Genomic DNA, 22,459 nt, shown 5'->3' with positions numbered 1-22,459 from the left:
ACACTACAGCACTCGGGCTCGGTGCTGTTTAACCAATAAAATAAATTGCAATTTGCTGACATTTACCTAAAAGATATTTTTGTTTTACCAGTTTTTTATCAGATTAGCCACAATATAATCATTATTTAAATAGGCATCCCTTACTGATTAAACTATCATTCGGGTAAGTGTTATTAATAATTTTACATTAATTATTTTAAATTTGAATCATCTACTGATTTTAGTCACTTTCCTTAAAAGTAGCCAACATAGGGAAGACTGAGGATGTGGAATGTTTAAGTTTTCTCTGGAAAAGTCTAACTGGGTTTTAGAGGGATTATATCATCAAATTTAACAACTGGAATTCGAAGAAACTGGCCGTTAAAGAAATTCCATCATCCAACAGATGTAAATATCAGAGAAGCTATGTAAGTCCTGTGGGTTGCACAGCAGGAGAAAAGTAGAGCCCAGATCTCACGTTCTACAGTCTCCTTCCTTCCCTTTGCTATGCTGCTGCTTGTAACAGTAATTCTGAGTTAGTTACAGATTCTAAATATGCAAAAGAAAGAAGCCCAAACCTCACACATCTCAAGTTCGCTAAACGAGTTTTAAAAATATTTCCAACAGTTAATGAGCTAAACTTTGTTTTACAGAAAAAGTTTTACTGAAATAAGACAGAAGTGCAAATCTTTGAAATGACAATAAAAAGCCTTCAAACTTTAAAGCTGAGGGATGGAGACAAGAAAAGGCCACTACCACATTTTTCATAATTTCTTTTCCCTTCAACTCTGCATATGGGCAAAAGCAAACTGGGCCAAAGAGCGGGTCAGTGGACAACAGCAGTAAGAGCTAAACTGATGATGGTGAACCGTGTGCCAGGAACTGTGCTAGGAAGAACTTTACATTCCTTCTCTCACTGAGTCTTGCTTCCTTGACCCAAGCAGAAATGATTCAGATAGCATGTCTGAACAAAAGAGACTTAACATAATAAACTCTAGTTCAGAGACAAAATGTTTTTTAGTAACTGTAACCTGCCTTAAAATAATACAGATTATTGTATATAAATTGTGAGTTACTTGAAAATGTAGGGATTCCGATTTTTTTTTTCATTGTATTTCATCGTATTTTAAGGGCCTTAAAAACAAAAACACTGGGGTGCCTGGGTGGCTCAATCGATTAAGTGTCTGCCTTTGGCTCATGTCATGATCTCAGCGTCCTGGGGTTCAGCCCTGAGTTGGGCTCCCCGCTCAGCTCGGAGTCTGCTTCTCCCTCTCCCTTTGCCTCTTTCCCCGGCTTGTGCTCTCTCTCCTCTCTCTCTCACTCACTCGCTCAAATACATAAGTCACAAAAATCTTTAAAAAAAACAACAAAAGTACTGAAGTGCACTTTGTGAATAATGCATGTATGATAGCAGGTGACCTAAGGATGTGCAGACTAGGTTATACAGCAGAAAAGTGTGTATTTCTGACTATCTTTGAAATACATAAAAATTCTGTATCTGGTATACATATTTTTCTCCTGAAGGATACTCAACCTTTCTTTGGTACCTTTTCAAGGGAACACAATGCCCAAAAATTTCCAACATAAACATATATATATATATATATATAATAACAGCATGTTTTCTTCAGAGGTGGTATTATTACAAGAACACAGAGAAAAAAAATGCAGAGAAAGATATCTATTTTCAATATTCTCCATCTGTTAACAGACAAGCATAATATTTGAATTATTAATTCCAAACCATTATTACCTTTTCACTAAAGCAATCTTCTAAATATGTACATTTGACAATCTATTTCTTATTATGAATATTAAAGGCAACCAATTATTGATTTGGTATATTACTTATGTAAATTAATTTAACCTAATTATTTATTCTCATGAAGATCAACTTCCATCATGATTTTACTGAACTGGTCAAATACTTGACTATGTATATGAGAATGCAAAAATCAGGTACAGTAGATTTTATTGACCAGTCCCTCACAGCACCTTTACCATTAGGAAACTTAGTTTAGGGGCACCGAGGTGGCTCAGTTGGTTAAGCGTCTGCCTTCAGCTGAGGTCATGATCCCAGGGTCCTGGGATTGAGCCCTGTGTTGGGCTCCCTGCACAGTGGGGAGTATGCTTCTCCCTCTGCCCCTGCCTCCCCGCCGCTCATGTTCTCTCTCTCTCTCTTTTTCTCAAATAAAATAAATAAAATCTTTTTTTAAAAAAGGAAATTTAGTTTGTAAGATTGGTGTTAGTGTCTGAAGGACACCTACATTAAGACTGTTTTATCTGTTGTTATCACCAAATGTTTTATATTTTTAGTTGATCTTTAGTACAGAAATAATGCACAGTAACATATGATATACCAGCATGATCGTACCTGGAAACTTCATTTAAATGTATCCATTCTCTGAAAGTTCTTTTCAAGTTAAGAACTGTGGCGTATGTTTGTTGTACGAATCACTTACATAGGACACCCAGCATATATTCCAAAGAAAAGTAGGCCCACTCGGTACTCCACTACAAAGAGTACAATATGATTCACCTAAGTTTGTGAAATATCACTGTCGTAAACTCAGAATACACTGTCATATGCTAAAGACACTTAGATGTTCTAGAATAAGAAATGTTTACCTGTACCTAAACACTTTTCCTCAAGCTTATTTGAACCCAGAGCCTTTTTGTTGTTCTAAGAGTTAGGGTATCATAGAAAATATTTTAGAACACTCTGCCCTGGCACTATATGGCATAGTTAAATAACAAACAGAGTTAGGAAATAAATCAATCTGGTTCCTGGAAACTCTGGTGAGGAGGTCTTCAAATAGACATAAAGAAAGGTCATCACACTCCTTAAATCATGTGATTCCCTAACCTTCTGCAACATCGCAGAGATTTCCCACCACTGGGGAAAAATAACGAACAATAAAGAAGCAGGAGATAAACCTAATCCATGTATGTTTTCTCTTTTCCCACAATTATTCATTACTTTCTAATTATTGTATGCAATAGGGTAAGAAGTGAGAATTTTCTTTAAGTAATTTATGAAAGCTGTCCATATATCATCAAAGTCATCAGTCCTGCCCTCAGTTCTGTACTCTGTCCTTTAGTATGCAGCTGAAAATGGCATTAATAATAATGTCTAATTAATGGATGCCTATCTATTTCACGGAAGAAAGTTGTATGGCACGTTTCCAGAGTCACAGGAATGCCCTTTTAGAATACTGAAAACCGGCCTGAATTTTTCAACGCCAAAGTCAAAGATGTTTGCAGCAGTATCAGACTGTGCTCAGCTGAAATTTCACATGAGAAACTTCTCACCAAATCAGAAACAAGGAAAAATCATTCCGAGCATATTTGCAAATAAACTGAAGAAAATTCCCTCATATCTGACTTCTGGGAAGTCATTAAAGAATGTTTTATTCTATATTAAATAAATGTTACTGTCAAACTTTTCACCCGTTTTCTTCATAGATCTTCAATGTAGGATAATCAGGTGTTAATATTAATATGATTCATTGGGGGAGATGAGGAAAATAATGAAGTCGCATGGAGGCAACTGACATTGCTGAGGAGATGAAGAAATTTACAAAATGAGGTCTGTGGCCATTTTATCACAAAACTTTCACTCGGGAACAGCCTATGCTTTAGAGAACCAGTTCTATCCCTTCTACAAAAAAAAAATAAATAAATAAACAAATTATATTTTGAGAAGTTTAAATAAAATATGAGTGTCAGCTTTAAAAACACTTAAGATCCAATTTTATATTCCATTTTGTGAACTTTAATTGGGTATTTTAAAGTGCTCTTTTTTATACTTTAATGGTGATATATTTTAAAGATATTTTCTGTGATATAGCCAGACCTCATTTGGCTCAAATAGGAATATCAAGACTTACAGAATTTCTAAAGAATATGGTACAATACTTTTTTTTTTTTTAACAGTTGGCAAAATTTAGAGGGATGTAATGTGACTTGTTCAGATTAATAAAACTTTTTTTAAAGGCAACATTGAGACAACTAATTTTGAACTGAAAAATTATGAACATATATTTTAAAGATAAATTATATAAATGTCTAGGGGTGCCTGGGTGGCTCAGTGGGTTAAGTGTCTGACTCTTGATTTAGGCTCAGGTCTTGACCTCAAGGTCCTGATCTCAGGTTCTGTGCTCAGCAGGGAGTCTGCTTCTCTCCCTCTTCTTCTCCCTCTGCTCCTCTCCCTGATCCCATGTTCTCTCTCTCTCTCTCTCTAAAAATAAATAAATAAAATCATATATTATATATGTATATGTATGTGTATATATATGCATACATATACAATATATATAATTTGTTTAACAGGGAGAACCATTAACTGTCATCTATTGAAAAACAGATAGAAAAATCCTTTGTAAGGACTGGATATTTCTGTCCTCCCCAAATTTATATGTTTAAATCCTAACATTCAATGTAATGATAACAGGAGGTGGGCTTTTGGGGAGGTGATTAGTTCATGAGGGTAGAATCTTTGTGAATGGGAGTAGTGCCCTGATAAAAGAGACCCCAGAGAGCTCCCTTACCCCTTCTATCATACGATGACCCAGTGAGAAGATGCTCATCTGCAAACCAGGAAAAGAGCTCACACCAGAAACTGAATCCTAAACCCCCTGATCTTATATTCCCTGGGTTCCAGAACTGCAAGAAATAAATGCTTATTGTTTAAGCCACCCAGTCTATGGCACTTTTGATACAGCAGCCTGAATGGGCTAAGAGAGAAAATAGGAGAAACTCACACACACACACACACACACGCACATACTGATATTGAGAAACTTGTTTTGAACTGAAAAAGAACATGTATTTTAGAAATAAAATATATGCATTTTTTTAACCAGAAGAACCACTAGTAATCAATCATCTATTCAAAAACAAATAAAAAAGTCTTCAAATGCATATAAGCAACCTGGACCCCAATGAAATTATATGTTTGGCTTAACGTCACATACCTGGTTAATTGCAGAGATTTACATAAACCACCATGTTTCCTGGCTACCTATATGTAACTATCCATTATCCATAAACTTTTATTTATTCTGGACAACTGAGAGTCACTATACAAACTATGAATTACACTTCTTCAAAAACGACATTATACTTAAGCTCTTCTGCTATATGTAAAGGAGAGAGCATTATGTAATGTAAATACACAGATTTTATAGGGAGAAAAAAAAGACTCAGGTCATGGTTCTCAAATTTATTAGCTATGCCTTGAGTCTCAGTTTCCTTTTCTATAAATTAAGGGTGATAATAAACCCTGTAGCAGAGAGGATCATGAGGATTAAATAAGAAAACTGACAAAACACAATTTTGACACGCTGTAAATACAAAGAGCTATAGAAAGATCAATGATCTCTATTTGACTATTCAGTCAAATTTTAAGGTGATAAAGTATCCGACTGAGTCAACAGTGATTAGTTCTGAGTGCATTTACTAAATGTTGCACAAGGAATACTATTCTGACTGTTCCTTTAAAACAAATAAATCCCTGACTTTCCCCGCTTTGGTCAGTTTCATAACTGTACCATGTTAGAATATGGAGGGGAAAAGCTCGCAATTAAACGAGTTTTCTGGCTTGCCAGATTTCATGCGAATGAAACTAAAGTGATATGGCCAGTGCTTCAGACTAAGTCTGTGGAGTGTCCTGGTGGCTTCTGACCCTACAATTTTTCAAGCCTTCATGGATATAAACTTATGGGTGCTGAGAGCGGGAAATGACATTTAAAAGCAGCCAAGTGATTTCTAACTCTTAAGTGTCAGAAACTTCAATGCCTATTTCTTTAGGCAGAATGTTCTTTTGTTCTGCGAAAACCATCTAACTGAGCCTTTTAGTTATGCAAATGTAAAGCAAATACTCTCTTCTGAAATGGAGATGGAGTTCTAAAGATCAAAAACTGTTTCTTGGGTAAAAATGTAAAAATTGTCTACTTGGGTTGTTTTAGGAAAAAATGCCTTACTAAGAAGGAATTTGTTTCGCCTCCTTGAATGAGACATAGAAAACTCTTTTTGTAAAACAATATGTGATATTCAGGGGCCACATGAAAATTTCTTGAGATCCAAAAAAATGAAGTGTGGCCCAGAGTTACTTCCTAACTCTATATAGAAACTAGTCTCAGTCTTATATAAGTGTTACTGTTTTGTTGTCTTTTCTGAGTTTTTTTGGTAACCTTAAGAATCCTTTTCTTGAGACACCTGGGTGTCTCAGTTGGCTAAGCATCCGACTCTTGATTTGGCTCAAGTCATGATCTCAGCGTCCTGGGGTCACCACCCCCCCATATGGATTCACCCTCAACGGTGTGTCTGCTTGAGATTCTCTCCCTCTCTGCCCTTCCCCCCAAAAAAATAAATAAAATCTTAAAAAAAATTGTTTTATTTCTAAATTCTTTTTTATTCTTTTTTCAGATCTTTCTGCTCTTTTTCATAGTCTTTTTGGTCCTTCTTTTGTGATTCCATCTTATATTTTATATATTAACATATTTTATGTATGTATGTGATCATCTTATATTCTCTATTTCACAACTGTGAGATCAAAAGTACTTGGAGGTCTAAATCTTTTGTTTATTGTTTCTGCCCACTCTCATGCCACTCATTTTCTGGCATATTTGGGAATATCTGAATGGAAATTTGTTCTTATTTGTGGAATATTTGAATGCTTAAATTCATGGTATTTTTCTTCAGATATTCTTTCATTCAGTAGCTTTCTCCATGAGCCAAGGGTCACTACTGACTTGGGACTAGTCCAGTCCCATTCTGGCTTCATCCTAAAAATTTATGACAGGTAGGCCAAAGGTTTATATCCACCCAGGAGGGCCAATATATGTGCTCACAACTCACAGCCTTTGTCTCTGCTCATCGTTTAATTTCTGTTCCTCTTTCCTTTGTCCTTTGGCAATTTCCTTCATATCCTTTATTCCAGCAACACAATAATAATATTAATTTATGATGCTTGAGTTTTGAAGGTTGGCCTTTCAGCATATTGGCTTTGCCTTACTGCTAGAAAAGGAAGATCTATTTTCTTCATGGGTAAAATGGTTCTCTGGCCTCCCTTCTAGTTGGATGTGACCATATTTACAAAATGTCCATGATAAGAGAATAGAACTAATGTATGAACCTTCTGGGTCACTTCCTTAAAGACAAGTTGCTTGCCCTGGACTTACCCACTCGGTCCCAACCCCCTTCCAACTGTCTGAAAAACACTAAGAAATGGAGCATGAGCTGTATATCAGTAAAGGAAGCTATACATTGAGGAGGTCAAAACTTATAGCCCGGCCTGGATCCCTATATGACTACATGGAGCAGAGACCCTTATCTGACCTGAATGTTATATGAAAAGAAAGACCAAAACAAACTCCTCTATTGTTTGAATCTCTATAGTCTGCAGCCTTCTGAAGCCTCCAACCTATATCCTAACACATGCACTTCCTTTTTAGGGTATAACATGAGTAGATAACCTAAAAACTCTAAGGCAAGGAAAAGGTCAACTTTTACAAACAAGTTCTCTAATCTTTTAACTGAAGATTGCAACTGAAATTAAAATAAAGAAACCAGGACCTGGGGGAACACAAAAAGAACACAGAGAGAAGGGGGGGCATAAAGAGTTTAAATGTGACAGAAAATGGGAAAAAGTCTATCTTATCTTATACCTGGGGGGGAGGGGGGAGTTGTAATTACCCAGTAAGATAAAAACTGTTGAATTTGTGGCAATGGAAATATTAAGACAAATTAAATACTAAGCTTATCTCTGTTCTGTGCTATCAATATTTTATACTAAACATCTGTTCCTTGTATCTCATCTCAGAAACACTTCTACACTTTATCAGCACAAGCACAGCTTTTCAAAGCAAATTAAGCTAAACCATTTTCACTTAATCACCAATTGATCACAACATGCAGAATGCCACATATTGATCTCTAAGAGCCCCATTTTTCCCAATTCAGAAAAGCATATTGGAGGAACACTTGATTTGCAATCAAAGTAAACTGGTTAGGTTTATACTACTGACATATTTTAAGTAGGAAGTATTTCAGTGATTAAAAGAATAAAACAAGTATTTTCAATGAGAGGTGAAAAATAGGCCATTTCTACCTTTTAGTTAACAGAGTTTTAGAGCTACAGGAGATCTTCCAGATCCTTGAAGCTTTATTAAGTCTCATTGGGGGATTTCAAGGAGAAGATGGACATTTTTGTTTTGTAGGCTACTGTGATTTTAATATGTGGGCACAACTAAGAATTAGAAGCAACCCTTCTTCCTGAAATCGGCTGAAGGGCTATTGCTCAAAGTGAGGTAGGCCTCAAGCAGATTTGTGGACAATCACTGATCTGGTCCAGGGGCTTCATGTTCCAATGCCTACAGAAGCTCAGTGGCTAAGGTAAATGAGAGAAAATATATATTTTGCCCATATTGTATGGGTAGATGCTGTTCAACATCAGATAACTACTGTTGCCTGGTACACATGTGGGCCCATTGTTACAATACCTTCTTACTTTTCAAGACACCAAAAATAAAATAAAAATAAAGATAAACATGCAAAATTTCACGCATCATGGTGTGGCCCAAACAAAACAGATTTGTGGATTGGATTCGGCCTCTGACCACCAATTTTAAAGCCTCTGATCCAGTCTTATCCACTCAATATAGAAAAAAGAAATGGAGGACAATAATGAAGATGCACAAGAAATTCTGCTACAATCTAAGCTTTCAGACCAGGATGATCAATTGTCCTTATTTTCCAGAGATCGTAGTTTTAGCACTGAAGTTCCACATACCAAAAAACCATTCAGATCTGGGTAAACTGGAGCTATTTGGCACTCTATTCTAGACCTTTGTGTGAGTGATATCTTTTTCACCAGACCCCGATGCATCTTTCTTCATTCCTATCATAAGAGCACGTAATGAACTTGCTGCCTTCATAAGTTTATGTGGGGTTGGGGAGACCAAGGCCCCAGTAGTGGCTACTGATCACATCAGCTGTGGCACTGCTCACCAAGCCAGAGATAGGACTAAATAGGGGCCAGCAGTCAGATAGACTGAATGACTATATCTGGTGTAGAAATTTAGCTTCTGTGATCTTTCAACCAATCGCTTCCTCAAAAGTGTCACATATTGTGGGGGACTGTATATGGTTATTTGGTTATATTTGGTTTATCATAGTTAGTTTGGTTTTTTTCTCTCTCTCAATAGATAGATAGATAGAGACAGGTACAGTATAGATATCTATTTATTTCAATCTATCTAAAATGATAACCTGAAAAAAATTAAAGTTTAGTTTCAGTTTAATGTTCTTTCTCTCCCTCACTGTTTTTGTTTTTGTTTCTGTCTTTCTCTCTATATAAAGATAACCAGAAAAAAAGGCAACTTTAGTTTAATTTCTGTTTTGTACATGTATGTTTTATTGTTCACCCAAATTCCCATCATTTAACTAGTCGTGTGGCAGATCAAACTTCAGAAGTTACACAAATTCCAGTCATTTCCAGAACACGAATGAGGACCACAGGGAAAGAGAGAGAGAAAGTGAGCAAGCATTAGGAACTGTGAGGTTACAGATCTATTACTCATTTTACTCCAAGACCCAGGGAATCTATCTGTGCTCAGAGTTCCAACCAACTTCAAAGCGAGACTTATGATCACAGAAGCTCGATGAAATAATGGAACAAGAATAAAATTGGCCCTGTGTGAATTAGATTGCAAAGGCAGGAACCTAGCTTCATTTACCTAAGAAGCTAAGGTTTAAATTAAAATCTTTATATGCCCTCTGTAGTTATCTAAGAGTCCAGATTTGGTACAGGTGACTAGCACAGAGAAACTAACAAAGAAATTAAGGTGGTATAAAACAAAAGTGAGCAATTTTTCCTTTATTCTTTTCAAATGATTGCCCTTACATATGCACTTTTTTTTTTTTTTCCCCCAGAGCCAGCATAGATGTGACAATTAGAGGATTTTTTTTTTCCTTTGGCCCTGAAGGGATCTAGCGAGAGACTTTAGTATTTTTCTCTTTGTAAAATAAAGCCTGGCTTTGAAGCCAGGATCTCTGAAATGAGGCATTGCAAATGTCCTTTGATGAATCAGTCTGTGTGAAGGAGAAAGGAAGAAGGAGAAGGGAGCAGCAGATTGATTGCAGCTAATGTTCCTCTCATGCCATGCCCATTTAATCTTCCTCAAATGGCCATGGATAATCAAGAGGTCAATCATGAATCCATCAAGGGGTCCTTGTCTCAGGGCAGGTTCCAAACTGTTGAAGCCCTCACTCAAAGAAGCCATTTAAAGCAGTTAGCAGAATCGGGGGGAAAGTGGGGCATGGGGGGCATTAGAGAACGTCAACGTCAGGTGGTGATCTGTCAGCCAAGTGTGAACGCCTCTCCAGCGAGGAACATTTCTATAGCGTGTGCAGAAACGACTTTACGATGGATTTCACTCATAAAAAGACACATGAAAACTTCACATTTCACAGGATGGGGTGGGCATGCAAGGTATTCTGGGTAAAATTAAAAAGTAATGCCCAGAAGAAGACAAGGAGAGAGTAGAAAACCCAATTGCAGTTAAGAAACAGTGAAGTTACAAGTTGTAACCTCTTGTCGACTGACACTCCAGCGGCACTTTGCAACTTGTGCTAAATGTCCCCCGAGGGATTTCGTGCCTCTGGGGGCCCTCTGTCTGAAAGAGAGAGGGAAAAAATGAGTTTAGGGGCTGAGAAAGAATTGCTTACATTAGGAAGCCATAATATCTGTCAAGTTTGTTCATGTAGGGCTGCCAGCTTGATGTCCTCAGTAGAAGCACTTGGCAGCTTCGATCCTGCTAGCCCATAAAGAAATAGCCTTTTCCTTTTCTCCAAGAACATCTCCGACTTCAGATGGCAGGCCCTTTTAAATTTTGGATGAGGTGTCAAATGAAATTTGACAGCTAACTGATAGGTTCAAATTCTCACAGGGCAGTCTATCCCTGAGGACACGGAAAAACTAATTCACTGCCAGGCTGGCAAATTTTCAGCGATTCCTATCATTCCACATTCAGTTTGATGTGCAACCAACTGCTTTTTCTGGTGGGAACACAGTACCTCTCATTAGATGGGCCCCTCTGTGACAAAGGACAATGATTTTAGAAGACACATGTCACCCCCAGAAGTTCTCTGATGTTCCAAAATTTATTTATTTATTGGCAAAATTAAGAATTGCCTCTGTTATTGAAATCACTGGCCCCAAATGGTATTTGTGGAAAATGTTACTTTTGATATCACTTAGGTCTCACTTTGTTTCATGAATAGTCTCTCAATAAAAATAATCTTAAGAATTCAAAACTGTACAGCTTGAGAGGAATTAAAAAATAAAGATTTTTTTTTTACCATCATCCCACCTTATTTGTAACCCTACTTGCTCTAGCTTTTCCTTTTCAATGTGTTCATATCACCCTATGGATAGGTTTGATCCTGTCTCAATTCTCAAATGAACTGAAACTGGAACTATTTAAGCAGCCTTAACCACACCCCCTTATTGAATGTGGGGAGGGCATTGTTGCAGAGTGGATTGTATTCAAATTTATGCTTAGCTCACACTCATCTGTAACAACTGACAAATTACTAAATTATTATCTCCTTTTTCTCATCTGTAAAATGAGGATAATAGTATTATCTATTGCACAGGCACTGAGAGAGTTAAGGCAACCAACAACACCTGACACAGAGGAAGGGCTCAATTAACGGTAGCTTAAGGGAAATAAATATCAGTCCCATAGTAGCCTAAAATACTGTGCCATATGATAGGCATTGTACATCTTGCAACCTATAACTTAAGTTTTCCTATATGACCTAGAAAACAATGTTTTAGTACTACTGAGGTCATTGGGTTTTACCCCGTCCTCTGAGTTCCAGCTTGGTTCTTTCACCATTATTCTGAAATGGTATCAAGGAATGTAGTCTTGTCTTATTGTCTGAGTTCCTCCTATGTCAAAAAAGACTGAATTTGTGCTTTAGTCCCCACTTCTATGACCCACTTCGTCCAAACCCATTGCCTTACTCCTGTGAAAGACTGCTGTGCTATATATCAGTTCATGGAAGAGGGAAGATGGAGTGAGTCATGTGTATGCTATTTTGGCTTATAGTGAAAAGAGAATAGAACCAGGAGAATTGAAGCTGAGTTTTATCATTAATAAATAATAGAAAATTATTCATCTTCCTGTGTCATAATGTTCTCACCTATGCATAAAGCAGTTAGGGTATATTATCTCAAAGATCCCTTCTATATGGATAGTCTATAAGGTGGGCCAAAGAAGCCCTGGACCAATGAGAGATTTCAAAACAAAGTAAGTTATATGAGAGGTAAAAATCTTAAGCAAAAGAGTGAGAACAAGAGAAAATTAGGGCATCTTAACCTAGGAAAACATAAACTGGCATACTACATAAAGCATAATTGTAATAAGAAAAATAAATACTACTCAACTCACCAAATGGTGAAGGAATATGAATACCCTTATGTTTACAATGCAAATAAATCAAACCAATAAAAGTTGAACAAGCAACACTACAGAGTGCCAGCAGTAAGAAAGTGTTTATAGATTTAACACATGTTTATTGATCTCCTGCCATATGCCAAGTGATGCCTTAGACCATTTGGGCCACATCGGTAAGCAAACCAGATAGCAATTCCTGACCTTGAGGAATTTATATTTTAGAGTTAAAAAGAGTACATAAATAATAACCTAAACAAGTAAGTAAAGTATTTTTTGCTTCAGAAGGTGACAAATATTATGGGAAAAAAATTTTAAATAGACTAGAATAATAAACAATAGAAGTAGAGGGACAGAGAAAATTGGCAGGTGAGACAAAGAGAATGGTCAGGATAGGTGGTAAGTGAGAAGTCACATGTGAAGAGAGATTTGAAAGAAGTGAGGGAATTTACCATGGAGTTATCCAGGTGAAGGTATTCCAGGGAGGGAGGCATCCAAGGCATAAACTGTAAGTGGGGGGTTGGGGTGTATAAGAGATGAAGTCAGAAGATGAAGTGGGTCATTTAGGCCATTTTAACAACAAAATCATTTAAACAAAACAGCAAACTATCATAGGGTGTTGACAGAGGAGTGACATGATCAGATTTGAATAGTAATGAACTTTGAGAATAGTGGGAGGGGAGTGGATGGGTTAACAGGCAAGAACAGAAGAAAGGAGCATAGCTAAGAGGCTTTTGCAGTAATTCATATTAGAGATATTAGTGGTAGTGGCTAGGGCCAGGATGGTAGCCCTGGAGGTGATTAGAAATGATGGGCTACTAGATGTAATTTGGAGGTAGAGATGTGAAAGTTTCCTGATGAAATGGATGTGGATATATGAATAAAAGAGGAGACAGAGAATAGGGAAGGCAGCAGTAGGATCTAACATGCAAGACAGAGACTGGCTTCCTATAAGGCTATGGTAACAGGCAGCAGGATAGAAATAGGGTGCAAATGCTAGTAGGTGTATTCCTTTTCTGGCTCAATTTTGTCAGGGAGGCAAGAAGCAGTATCATCAGGTGGGAATGAGCATGGAAAAGGAACACTGGAGAATTCAAGAGAGAAGCTGTGAAATCGCTAACTAAGAAAATGGGAGAACCATTTACACTAGGAAGTTAAACTATGAATGTCTGGCACCATTATAGTCTCAACTGAGATTTTTGTTTGTGAAACTTAAATGAGACCAGTCAGAGGGGTCATGTGCTTTTCTCTATTGCATTTAAGTTGCACAGGTGCAAACATGGAATAGGCAGAAGATTTGCTTTTATAGGATTTTAGTTTTACCAACTGAGTATAAGGTGTAAGAGGAATGGAAGTCAATATTAGCAAGGGAGTGATTATAACAATTGACCATAACATTAACATGTGGAGAAAGGGGGTGGGTAATGACATTCAATGATGAAGAACAGTGAGAAGTTGACAGAATCCATTGACTGGAGGTGCTAGTGTTTTTAAAGAGAGCTGAGTGCTAGAGGGAGATTGAAGGTGGAAGTCGAAGAACCCGGTGCACATAATTGTTATTATCTAAAGGTAGCAGTTATTGGTGTTGATTAGGTATGATTAGGACACAGTCACAAGGTCTGACCTTGAGAATGAGTAACTGAAGTCAGGTGAAGATACAAACCTTTGAAGAAGATTAGTTTAAAAAATGAGGACCTAAGGTGTTAGAAGGAACATCTATCACCATGAGTTAAGACAGGAGTAGTCCTGGAGAGAGTGACACTGAACCATGGGGTAAAGTCATCTAAATATGGAAAGAACTGACCTGGGGTTCTGTCATTGACAGCACTAGTAAGAAATACTGATGAAGCAATCTGATTACTTGAGTTTCAAAATTGGGATTTTTAGGGAAATGTGAGAAAGACTAGTCTGAAAGCAGTATTGAAAAACATGAAGGACATCTGTCTCATGCTTGGGACAAGACATATGAAAGAAAATGCAACCATGAGGGCACATAGTGCCCTCAAGACAGAGTCAGGTAATAAAAGAAGATAATGGAACCATCTAAAGAAGAAGGAAAGAAAAAAAAAAGCTTGTTGGTGGATTTTGAACAATATAACCATAATATAGTGTGCATTAGAGCTATTATACCCTCTATGTTACTCCTCTTTACATTAATTCATATTTCGTTGATGGATTAATTTCACTCTTAATTTTGAAATACATGAGCAATATAGTCAGATCCTAGATTGATTATAATACTTAATTCTCAATATCACATCAAAAAAATCAATAAACCTCAGGTAAAATAGTTGTACCATTTAAAATGGGTCTTCTGTCTTTGATTCTCTCTTCTTTGGATGGATGACAAAAGAATGTAATGGAAGGGGTCCTTGTTACATGAAAGAAGCGACTCTATATACAGTTATTTTCAAGTTGGATCAATCATTTCCAACTCATTTACTATTTTTCCTTTAAAAACACCTACCCCACCAAGAATTTCAATAGCAGTGAGTAAAATAATTTAGGCAGCTGACAAGCAATTCAATTTCCTGGCAGATTTTTAGATAATCAGGCACCCAGGAGAAACTTGTAAATTTGTTTTATTCATGGTCAATTTGCTATGGCACATTTTTCTCTACCAGCTCAACTCAACTTTTTACTCAACAGAGAAGTGGTGCATTATTATGTAGCAGCACAAGTGGCTTAGGTGGTTAACCAGGCACAGATCATCATTTCTGCAAACAAGCCTTTTCTTTGCCTCCCATATTCTGAAATGAATTGCACTCAGGTCTTTATTCATTCATTAGGAAGCTTGTGCCAGACTCTTGTGGCTCAAATACACAGGAAAAATAGTCATAATGCCTCTGACTCTTTGTGTCTCCTGACCAGCTGATCCATAGGTCAAGAGCTGGAGAGTTAAGGTGGGACCAAATGTAGGTACTTTGATCAAGTAACTATATTTGTGCTATGAAAAATACTCATGGGACAGGGGATGAGCATATTCACTAGAAGAGATATCCAGTTTCTTCCAATGAACAGAAAGATAAATGTAACCTTTTCTGTTGCTTGGGAGTATCAATAGACACCTAAAGGCCAGCAACGATAGGTACGAGGAAAAGAGGCAAAGCAAATGCCCTTCTGCTGATGCTAGAGGAAAGGCCAGACATAGACTCTAAGGAAGGGAGCCAACTTTAATAACTTGAAAGAATGCTGCCCATGAAAACTCACCTGCCAAGTGACCCCAAAAGAGGTAGACCACTAAAAGCCAGTGGCTTAGGGAGTGTTGTAAGAAGCCAAATGGAGGAAAAAGCCTGGGCCAGGGCACATAGAGTTTTCCAGTGGCTGAGTCTCCAAGGAAACACACGCCATACCTCCCCAGGGGAAAGAGAGAGAGAGAAGATTGTTCTGTGAACACCTGCCTCACTCAGAGTCATTGATGCCACACTACAACTCTGCCACCTGCCTTGTCTACATTGGAGGAATGGTATTTAGCCAGTTGTTACTATATAGAAAGATAAGCCTATGGCTGTATTTTCCAATTAAAAGAAAAAACACTGGCTCTTAGTTTTACAAATGCCTGTATTCTTAAATTAAAAATGTAATTTAACAGTTTTTATTAATTGCATAGCAAATTAAATATTCCTACAGACCAAATATGGCTCATGAGCAACATTTTGTGCTTCTACTATCAATGATATCTAACCAGAAAGGTCTTCTATATTCATATCTTAGCTATGTTCTTTGTTAGGAATATTTGCTGTGGTGTAAGCCTTTTGTTTCATTTTGTTTTCTTTTCTGGTCTAAATCTTCTCCACTTTGTAATATAAAACAGTTCTTCGGTATTCCCCACAGTAATAGTATGCTTTTTAGGTCATTATTCAGTCACTTGCCTAAATAATCTTCACACACTATTGAATGCCCAGGGATCTTATGCCCTATATGCTAGCAAGGGATTGTCAATTCTCTATTTATATCTGTTTGTCTATCTGTCTATCAATGACGGTATCATTTTTTGAGCACCTCATTTCCATCTTTACTTTGCATCCTATCTTGCCTTGGTTTATATTCTTTTTAGCTATGGAAACAATAAACAAAAATGTAAGATAGGTAAGGAAAAGAATTCATATTTTATAAATCTCACACAGTGGCTTTATGTCCATTGTAATCATTTTGGTTTGAAGAATTTCTCGTTCCGCTTGTCTTTCTCCCTCTTTCTTTCAAATTATAAATAAATAAATAAGCCCTCCACTCTTTTTTTTTTTTTTTTTTTGGCAAAGGGAAAAACTTAAATTTCTATTGCCTTTTTCTTCCCCTTTCCTCTTTTATATCCTCAGATGAAAGCCCTGGTACTCTGATTTTGAACCCAGCAGAATAATTTGATTTGAGGCATGTAAAAGAAATATAACTAGGAAACTTCTGCTAGTCTTTCAAATGTGAAAACCAGGCCCCAAAGCCCTTTTGTTTAGGAAACTTCTTATTTGGATACGCACAGATAAGTCCTGAGGCTTAGCAAGCTTGGAGAGGTTGAAACTAAGCAAGGGCAATTTGTTTTGCATAATAATGCAATGGGAATTTTCTACTTTTCCCTGGAGGCTTGAGGGGGAGATGCTGGGAGAAAGAGAAGGCTTGGGATTCAAAGAAGCCAGAGAATGAAGGATGCTTTGATGGGGACATGTGGGTGCTGAATAATGTGGTAGTAGACTGGGGTCTAACACAGTAGAGCCCCCGAGAAGTTCCTTGGAAAGTATAATGAGCACATAACTTCAAAAGTACTGCTGTCTGACATTCAGTTTTAAGTTGTTCCCTCCCCTCCGGTCTGCTGCAATTCCCTCTCTTTATCTGCAGGTCTTCCAGGAGAGGCATGTACACCAGCGTTGTGCATTATTGCTGCTCTGGAGAATTTTGAGAGGAGAGGACCAGAGTGAGCTGCAGCAGCACGCAGGAGCAATAGGACAATTGGAGAAGCCCAGGGGCAGGACTTGGAAGCAGCAGTGATAGGTTTTCATCAACAGAGTGAATGATTACTGACCAAGAACACTTGAGCATTTCTCTCAGCTTGATTAAATGTTAGACAAGTTTATTTCTGACTCTAGGTCCCTGACCTCCCTTTCTGTAGAGCATTTACTTGAAAAAAACATTCAAGTATAAATTCTTCCCTGACCCTTTTAGATGTAAATCTTCTCCCAACCTCTTGCAAGCTTTACACGGGAATGTCTTTGTCATGACTTGGGATCTTTTCTTTTGAAATGCAATCAAGAAAGACATTGCCCCTACCTCCCAGTCTCTGTGGAAGGGTAGGACCCTAACTTCAATGAGCACCAATTAACAAACACAGATGGCCTAATAACATTGCCTAACCACCCACCTAAAGTCCTCCAGCACTTTTCCATTAGCTTACCTCAGTGCTTAAAAAAACTGCTTTTTGTTTCTGTGGAGTTGATTCCAACCTCTTTCTCCTGCTGCAATAGTCTTGAATAAAATCTTCCTTGCCATTTTCTACAAGCGTCCAGTGTAATTTCTTTCTGATATCCCCTTCACAGGAAGTGTTGGAAGACTAAGATCTTTGGACTTGGCACAGCCATGCTGTATGGTAGACCTGAGTTGGCAGTGCCTGCCCGGCATCTATTTACTCTTTTTCTCATACCACAACCAGGATTTCCCTTTAAGAAGCCACTCCTCCCTACTTTGTTTGGCTTTGTGGAAACGGCCATTAACGTGCATTGCCTCCCCTTCCCATTCTCTACCAAGTGATGAACCTGTGACCTGGGAGGAGCTGGACCTAGGAAACACTCAAGGGTATTTGCATCTTTAATTGGATGGCTCAGGACAGAAAATGGCTGAAGCAAATTCATCCCAATGTCAGAAGCTTGAAGAGACTGCTCATTACTCTTCACTTGCCAGAGTCCAAGAGCTCTTTCTGCTCCAGATGTGTAATGGACTATATAGGTCCTGAGTTGTTCCTTCTGTGTGCTGAACTATTGGAATGCCCCTCTAGCCTTCCCTCATCACTTCTTTTATTATTTTTTTTCTTACCGTAACCATTACCCACTTTATGCTGCTTGCAATATAAGAATTATAACTGGTAAATGTAAGATTGGAACTCAGCTAATTTTTATGTGTACAATAAAGGACAGGGGAAGCATAGAAATGCATTCCATCCTATCCTTTCCTATCATTCCTCCCTCCCCTTTTCCATTTTATTTTTGCTTTCTCTCTCAACTAATTATCTACTCATTTGTTGGTCCGTACATACAGATTTTAATATTTTTAATAGAGCCTTCTTGTGTTCTATTAACCTTTCTTTCTCCTCTTTTACTCTTTTCTTTATTTCTGTTTTTCCTGACACAATTCCTGGTCACACCTTTGGCCCACCAATGACTTTTAAAGAGGATTTCTGCATTTAGTTTGAGGAGTTTTGCTCTCCCCAACCCCGCCCCCCCCCCCGCCCCCGGCTCCAGGGAATGCAAAGTACATGGAGCCCTTGGAATGCAGCCTGCATGACCTACTAATCACTGTCCCTAAGGGTTACTTAGGTCCTTGCTGAGCACTGTTCAGCGTTTGTCAATGCTCAAGACAATACTAATCTCTTTCAGATCCACCACTGAGGTTATAATGGACATTCTCATTCCTTTCTTCTCCTCTATGATGTTTTCCATGTCATACACACATTGTTAATTTGAATTCAAGACTTCACTACTTCACAGTCTAAGATCAATTTACCATTGCAAGAATTGGAACATCTACATAAAGATAGTTAGTAGGTGTGCAGAAAGAAGAGTACAGATGTATTTTCAAATCTATCAACTCTGCGTTAGAAAGAACATGGGATAATGCAAAAAGGAAGCATATAACTTGAAGTTAATCACACCTCTGTTAGAATCGTGACTTGAACGTTTAAAAATATTTCAACTGTGTTTCTATTGTTGCTACTGTTGTTTTAATACTGTTTAAATATTAATTTAACATTTCCTCAGTTTCTACATCTATGACACAGAGATTACAATTCCTATATCATGGTTGCTGTGAAATTTTGTACATAAAACTCTCCATTGCCTAATACATAATGCACACTAAATAAAGGTAATGAGAATTATGTTGATTAATTACTGTTATGTCTATTGTCATGAAGAGAACAATCCCTAATGATAGTACATTACACTGGTGGGGAAAAATCCATTATCAGTAAATATCAGTGCACCGTGTATGAGTATCAGTAACAAAAGTAAATGTTTTTGCAAAGGTGAGGGACAAAGTTCTTTTAATAAAGCAAGGGCCATGTTTGACAGCAAAAGAGGGATCACAGGGATCCTGCTGGGAAAAAAACAGAAACTTTAAGGACATAGAAACCTTTTGTTTCTCTAAATGTGGAGATAGGGTTTGGTAAGTTCTTACAAATCTAATATAAATAGAAAAAACTTAAAATCAGTAAACAGAATCTAGATATAAATACTACACCCTCATCTTTTATGTCACTTAAATAATTAAAACACTTCTCATTGAATAATGAAGTTATTTAAGGAGAAACATCAGAAGAGCATCCAGCCGGCAGATCTAACTGCTTTTGCCTCGAGTGACATGTTCTCAGCAGTGGGTTATATTATGCCTTCATAAAATGTGTTCTGTCATTTTTTTCAGTGCTGTTATTTCTGGCGGATAGTAAGAAAAAGTATCTATCTATGTTGTATGAAAGCTCTGGATGAAAATAAGTAAGTGATTCCTAACACAGGTGAAGCCCTCCAACAATTTAATTCTAAACCTGTCCAAACTGCAGGGGTGAAAGTGACATTCATTGATAGGAATATACAAATGCAGGGATTTTAACACTGCAATTTCAAGGGTTTTGCTTCATCACATAAATTTTAACAGAAATTCCAACTAGGTTAAGGGAATGATATAGAATAAAATCATTGCTCTAGATTAGCATTTATTTAAAAAATGTTTTAATAGGTGTCTTCTAAAAGGAGATTCCATGGTGAACTAAGTTTGGAAAACACTAGGTTAACAAAGTTAAGCAGATTGTACCTCATTTCCCATCTCATCTCTACTACCCAATCATAGAGCTACCGCTAACCATGATCTGTCTTTTCTTTCTTTCTAATTAGTTGGAAATAAGGCTTGAGTTATACACATTTCCCAGTCTTCCTTGTAGTTAGGTGTGGCCATGTGACTAAGTTCTCCCCAATGAAATGTGAGTCAATATGATGTATATTAGTTAATGGACTGGCCCATGACATATCTCCTGAGCACTCCTCCCTAAACTCACACTTTCTGCTGACTATATGACAAAATTATACTAGAGTTCTCTGAGAAGTCATCATTTAAAAATGGCAAAATTGCTGTCACCTTGGGTCCTAGAATGAGTCCATGGAGCAGAGAGCAGAACTCTCTCTGCTAAATTAGAAGAGCCATCCTGAATTATCTTCCCATACTGTTATCTGTCTCCCCTCCACTATACACCCAATTTTTAAAAAATCTAAATAATGGGTTAGGCAAAGATGTCAGAGAAGTAGGGGACCCTATTTCAACCAGTCCCATGAATTGAGCTAGATATCTACCAGACCACTCTGAACACCCAAGAAATCAGCCTGAGATGTAAGAAGATATATCTGGATCTCTGCAAACAGAATATCACTGGCAGTTGGTTTTTAGGTATGAAGCGGGGACCTGTGATTCCAAGGGCAGATATAGGAAGATAAACGGTAGGGGCAGGGAGCCTCCTGGATCCTGTACTGCCAGAGCATGAAGGCCTCCCGCACTGGGGACCGGGTACAGACATGCAGACTGGTAGCGGCAGGAAAGGTCTTTAGGGCAGCACCCCGGACTGAAACCTGGAGCTGTGGGGGTACATGTGTGAACTGGGGGTGGCTGGCAGTTTTAGAAACACAAAGAGCAGAGATGTGCCTGGATCTGGAAGGGAGGGCTGGGAGTGCTGCTGTGGGGTGCACAACCCAGGACGTTGTGGTTTTAGCAGCACAGACAGAGACAGAGACAGTGTGGCCTGGAGATCTCACTGAAGAACAGACTGCGATCTCTCTGTTCTGAGGCAGAGGTTTGGAAATGGTCACTTCTGCTCTGACTCTCTGAAGAGATGTGAAAAGCAGCCAGGGAAAGCTGCCAGAGAACAAAAGCCCCCCAAAAACAGTTTTCACTGAGCCCCCCCTCCCCACAGTGGGCAGGGCAACTCTGCCCAAACAGGGTTGCCTGAGTAACAGCACAGCTGGCCCCTCTCTCAGTAGGCAGGCTGGAAGAACAAGAGGCTGACAACCCTAAGGTCCTAGAAAACAGATGCATCTTGCTTCAGTTGTGGTCAATAATTTATACTCTGTACATTCCCTCAACCACCCCTCAACACAATGACCAAAAGGGGGAACCCCCAAAATAGTAAAGACTCAGAGACTGTGACTTCTGCCACAGAAAAAATGCATATAGATATAAGCAAGATGTCAGAAATAGACTTCAGGGTAACAGTTATGAAGACAATTGCTAGAACGGAGAAAACGATTAATGGCAACAAAGAGTCTCTAAGGGCAGAGATGAAAGCTGAACTGGCAGAACTTAAAAATGCTATCAATGCATTAGATCCAATCTAATTTAGATACTCTAACCGAGTATCTAGGGTAAATGAGACAGAATAATGAATTAGTAATCTAGAAGACAAACTGATAGAAAGAAGGAACAGGAGGAGGCCTGGAACACACAGCTTAAAATCCATGAAAACAGAATTAGAGAAATAAGTGACGCTATGAAATGTTCCAATGTCAGAATTATTGGGATCCCTGAGGGGTGGAGAGAGAGAGAGGACTAGAAGATATATTTAAGCAAATTGTAGCTGAGAAGTTCCCTAATCTGGGGAATGAAACAAACATTCATGTCCTAGAGGCAGAGAGGACCCCTCCCAAGATCAAGGAGAACAGACTAACACCCTGGCATGTAATAGTAAAACTCGCAAATCTTAGAACCAAGGAAACCATCTTTTTTTTTTTTTTTAAGATTTTATTTATTTATTTGACAGAGAGATAGAGCAGGAACACAAG

At 38.0% G+C, this 22,459-nt stretch overlaps 1 protein-coding gene across 1 annotated transcript in view; it reads right to left on the bottom strand.

Annotated features, from left to right (window-relative positions):
• The window catches only part of LOC102737234 (ras-related protein Rab-28), a 259,450-nt gene extending 246,520 nt beyond the window's left edge, over positions 1–12,930 (bottom strand). Inside the window, exon 1 of the mRNA XM_006728162.3 lies at positions 12,926–12,930. The gene's annotated coding sequence lies outside the window, so the exon portion shown is untranslated. The remainder of the gene's footprint in view (positions 1–12,925) is intronic.
• Between the last annotated feature and the right edge of the window lie 9,529 nt (positions 12,931–22,459).

The sequence above is a fragment of the Leptonychotes weddellii genome, chromosome 7, assembly GCF_054177405.1.
Source record: "Leptonychotes weddellii isolate Sample4059 chromosome 7, ASM5417740v2, whole genome shotgun sequence".
NCBI lineage: Eukaryota > Metazoa > Chordata > Mammalia > Carnivora > Phocidae > Leptonychotes > Leptonychotes weddellii.
The sequence above is the reverse complement of the archived record's forward strand: the minus strand, read 5'-3'. Positions and strand labels throughout refer to the sequence as shown.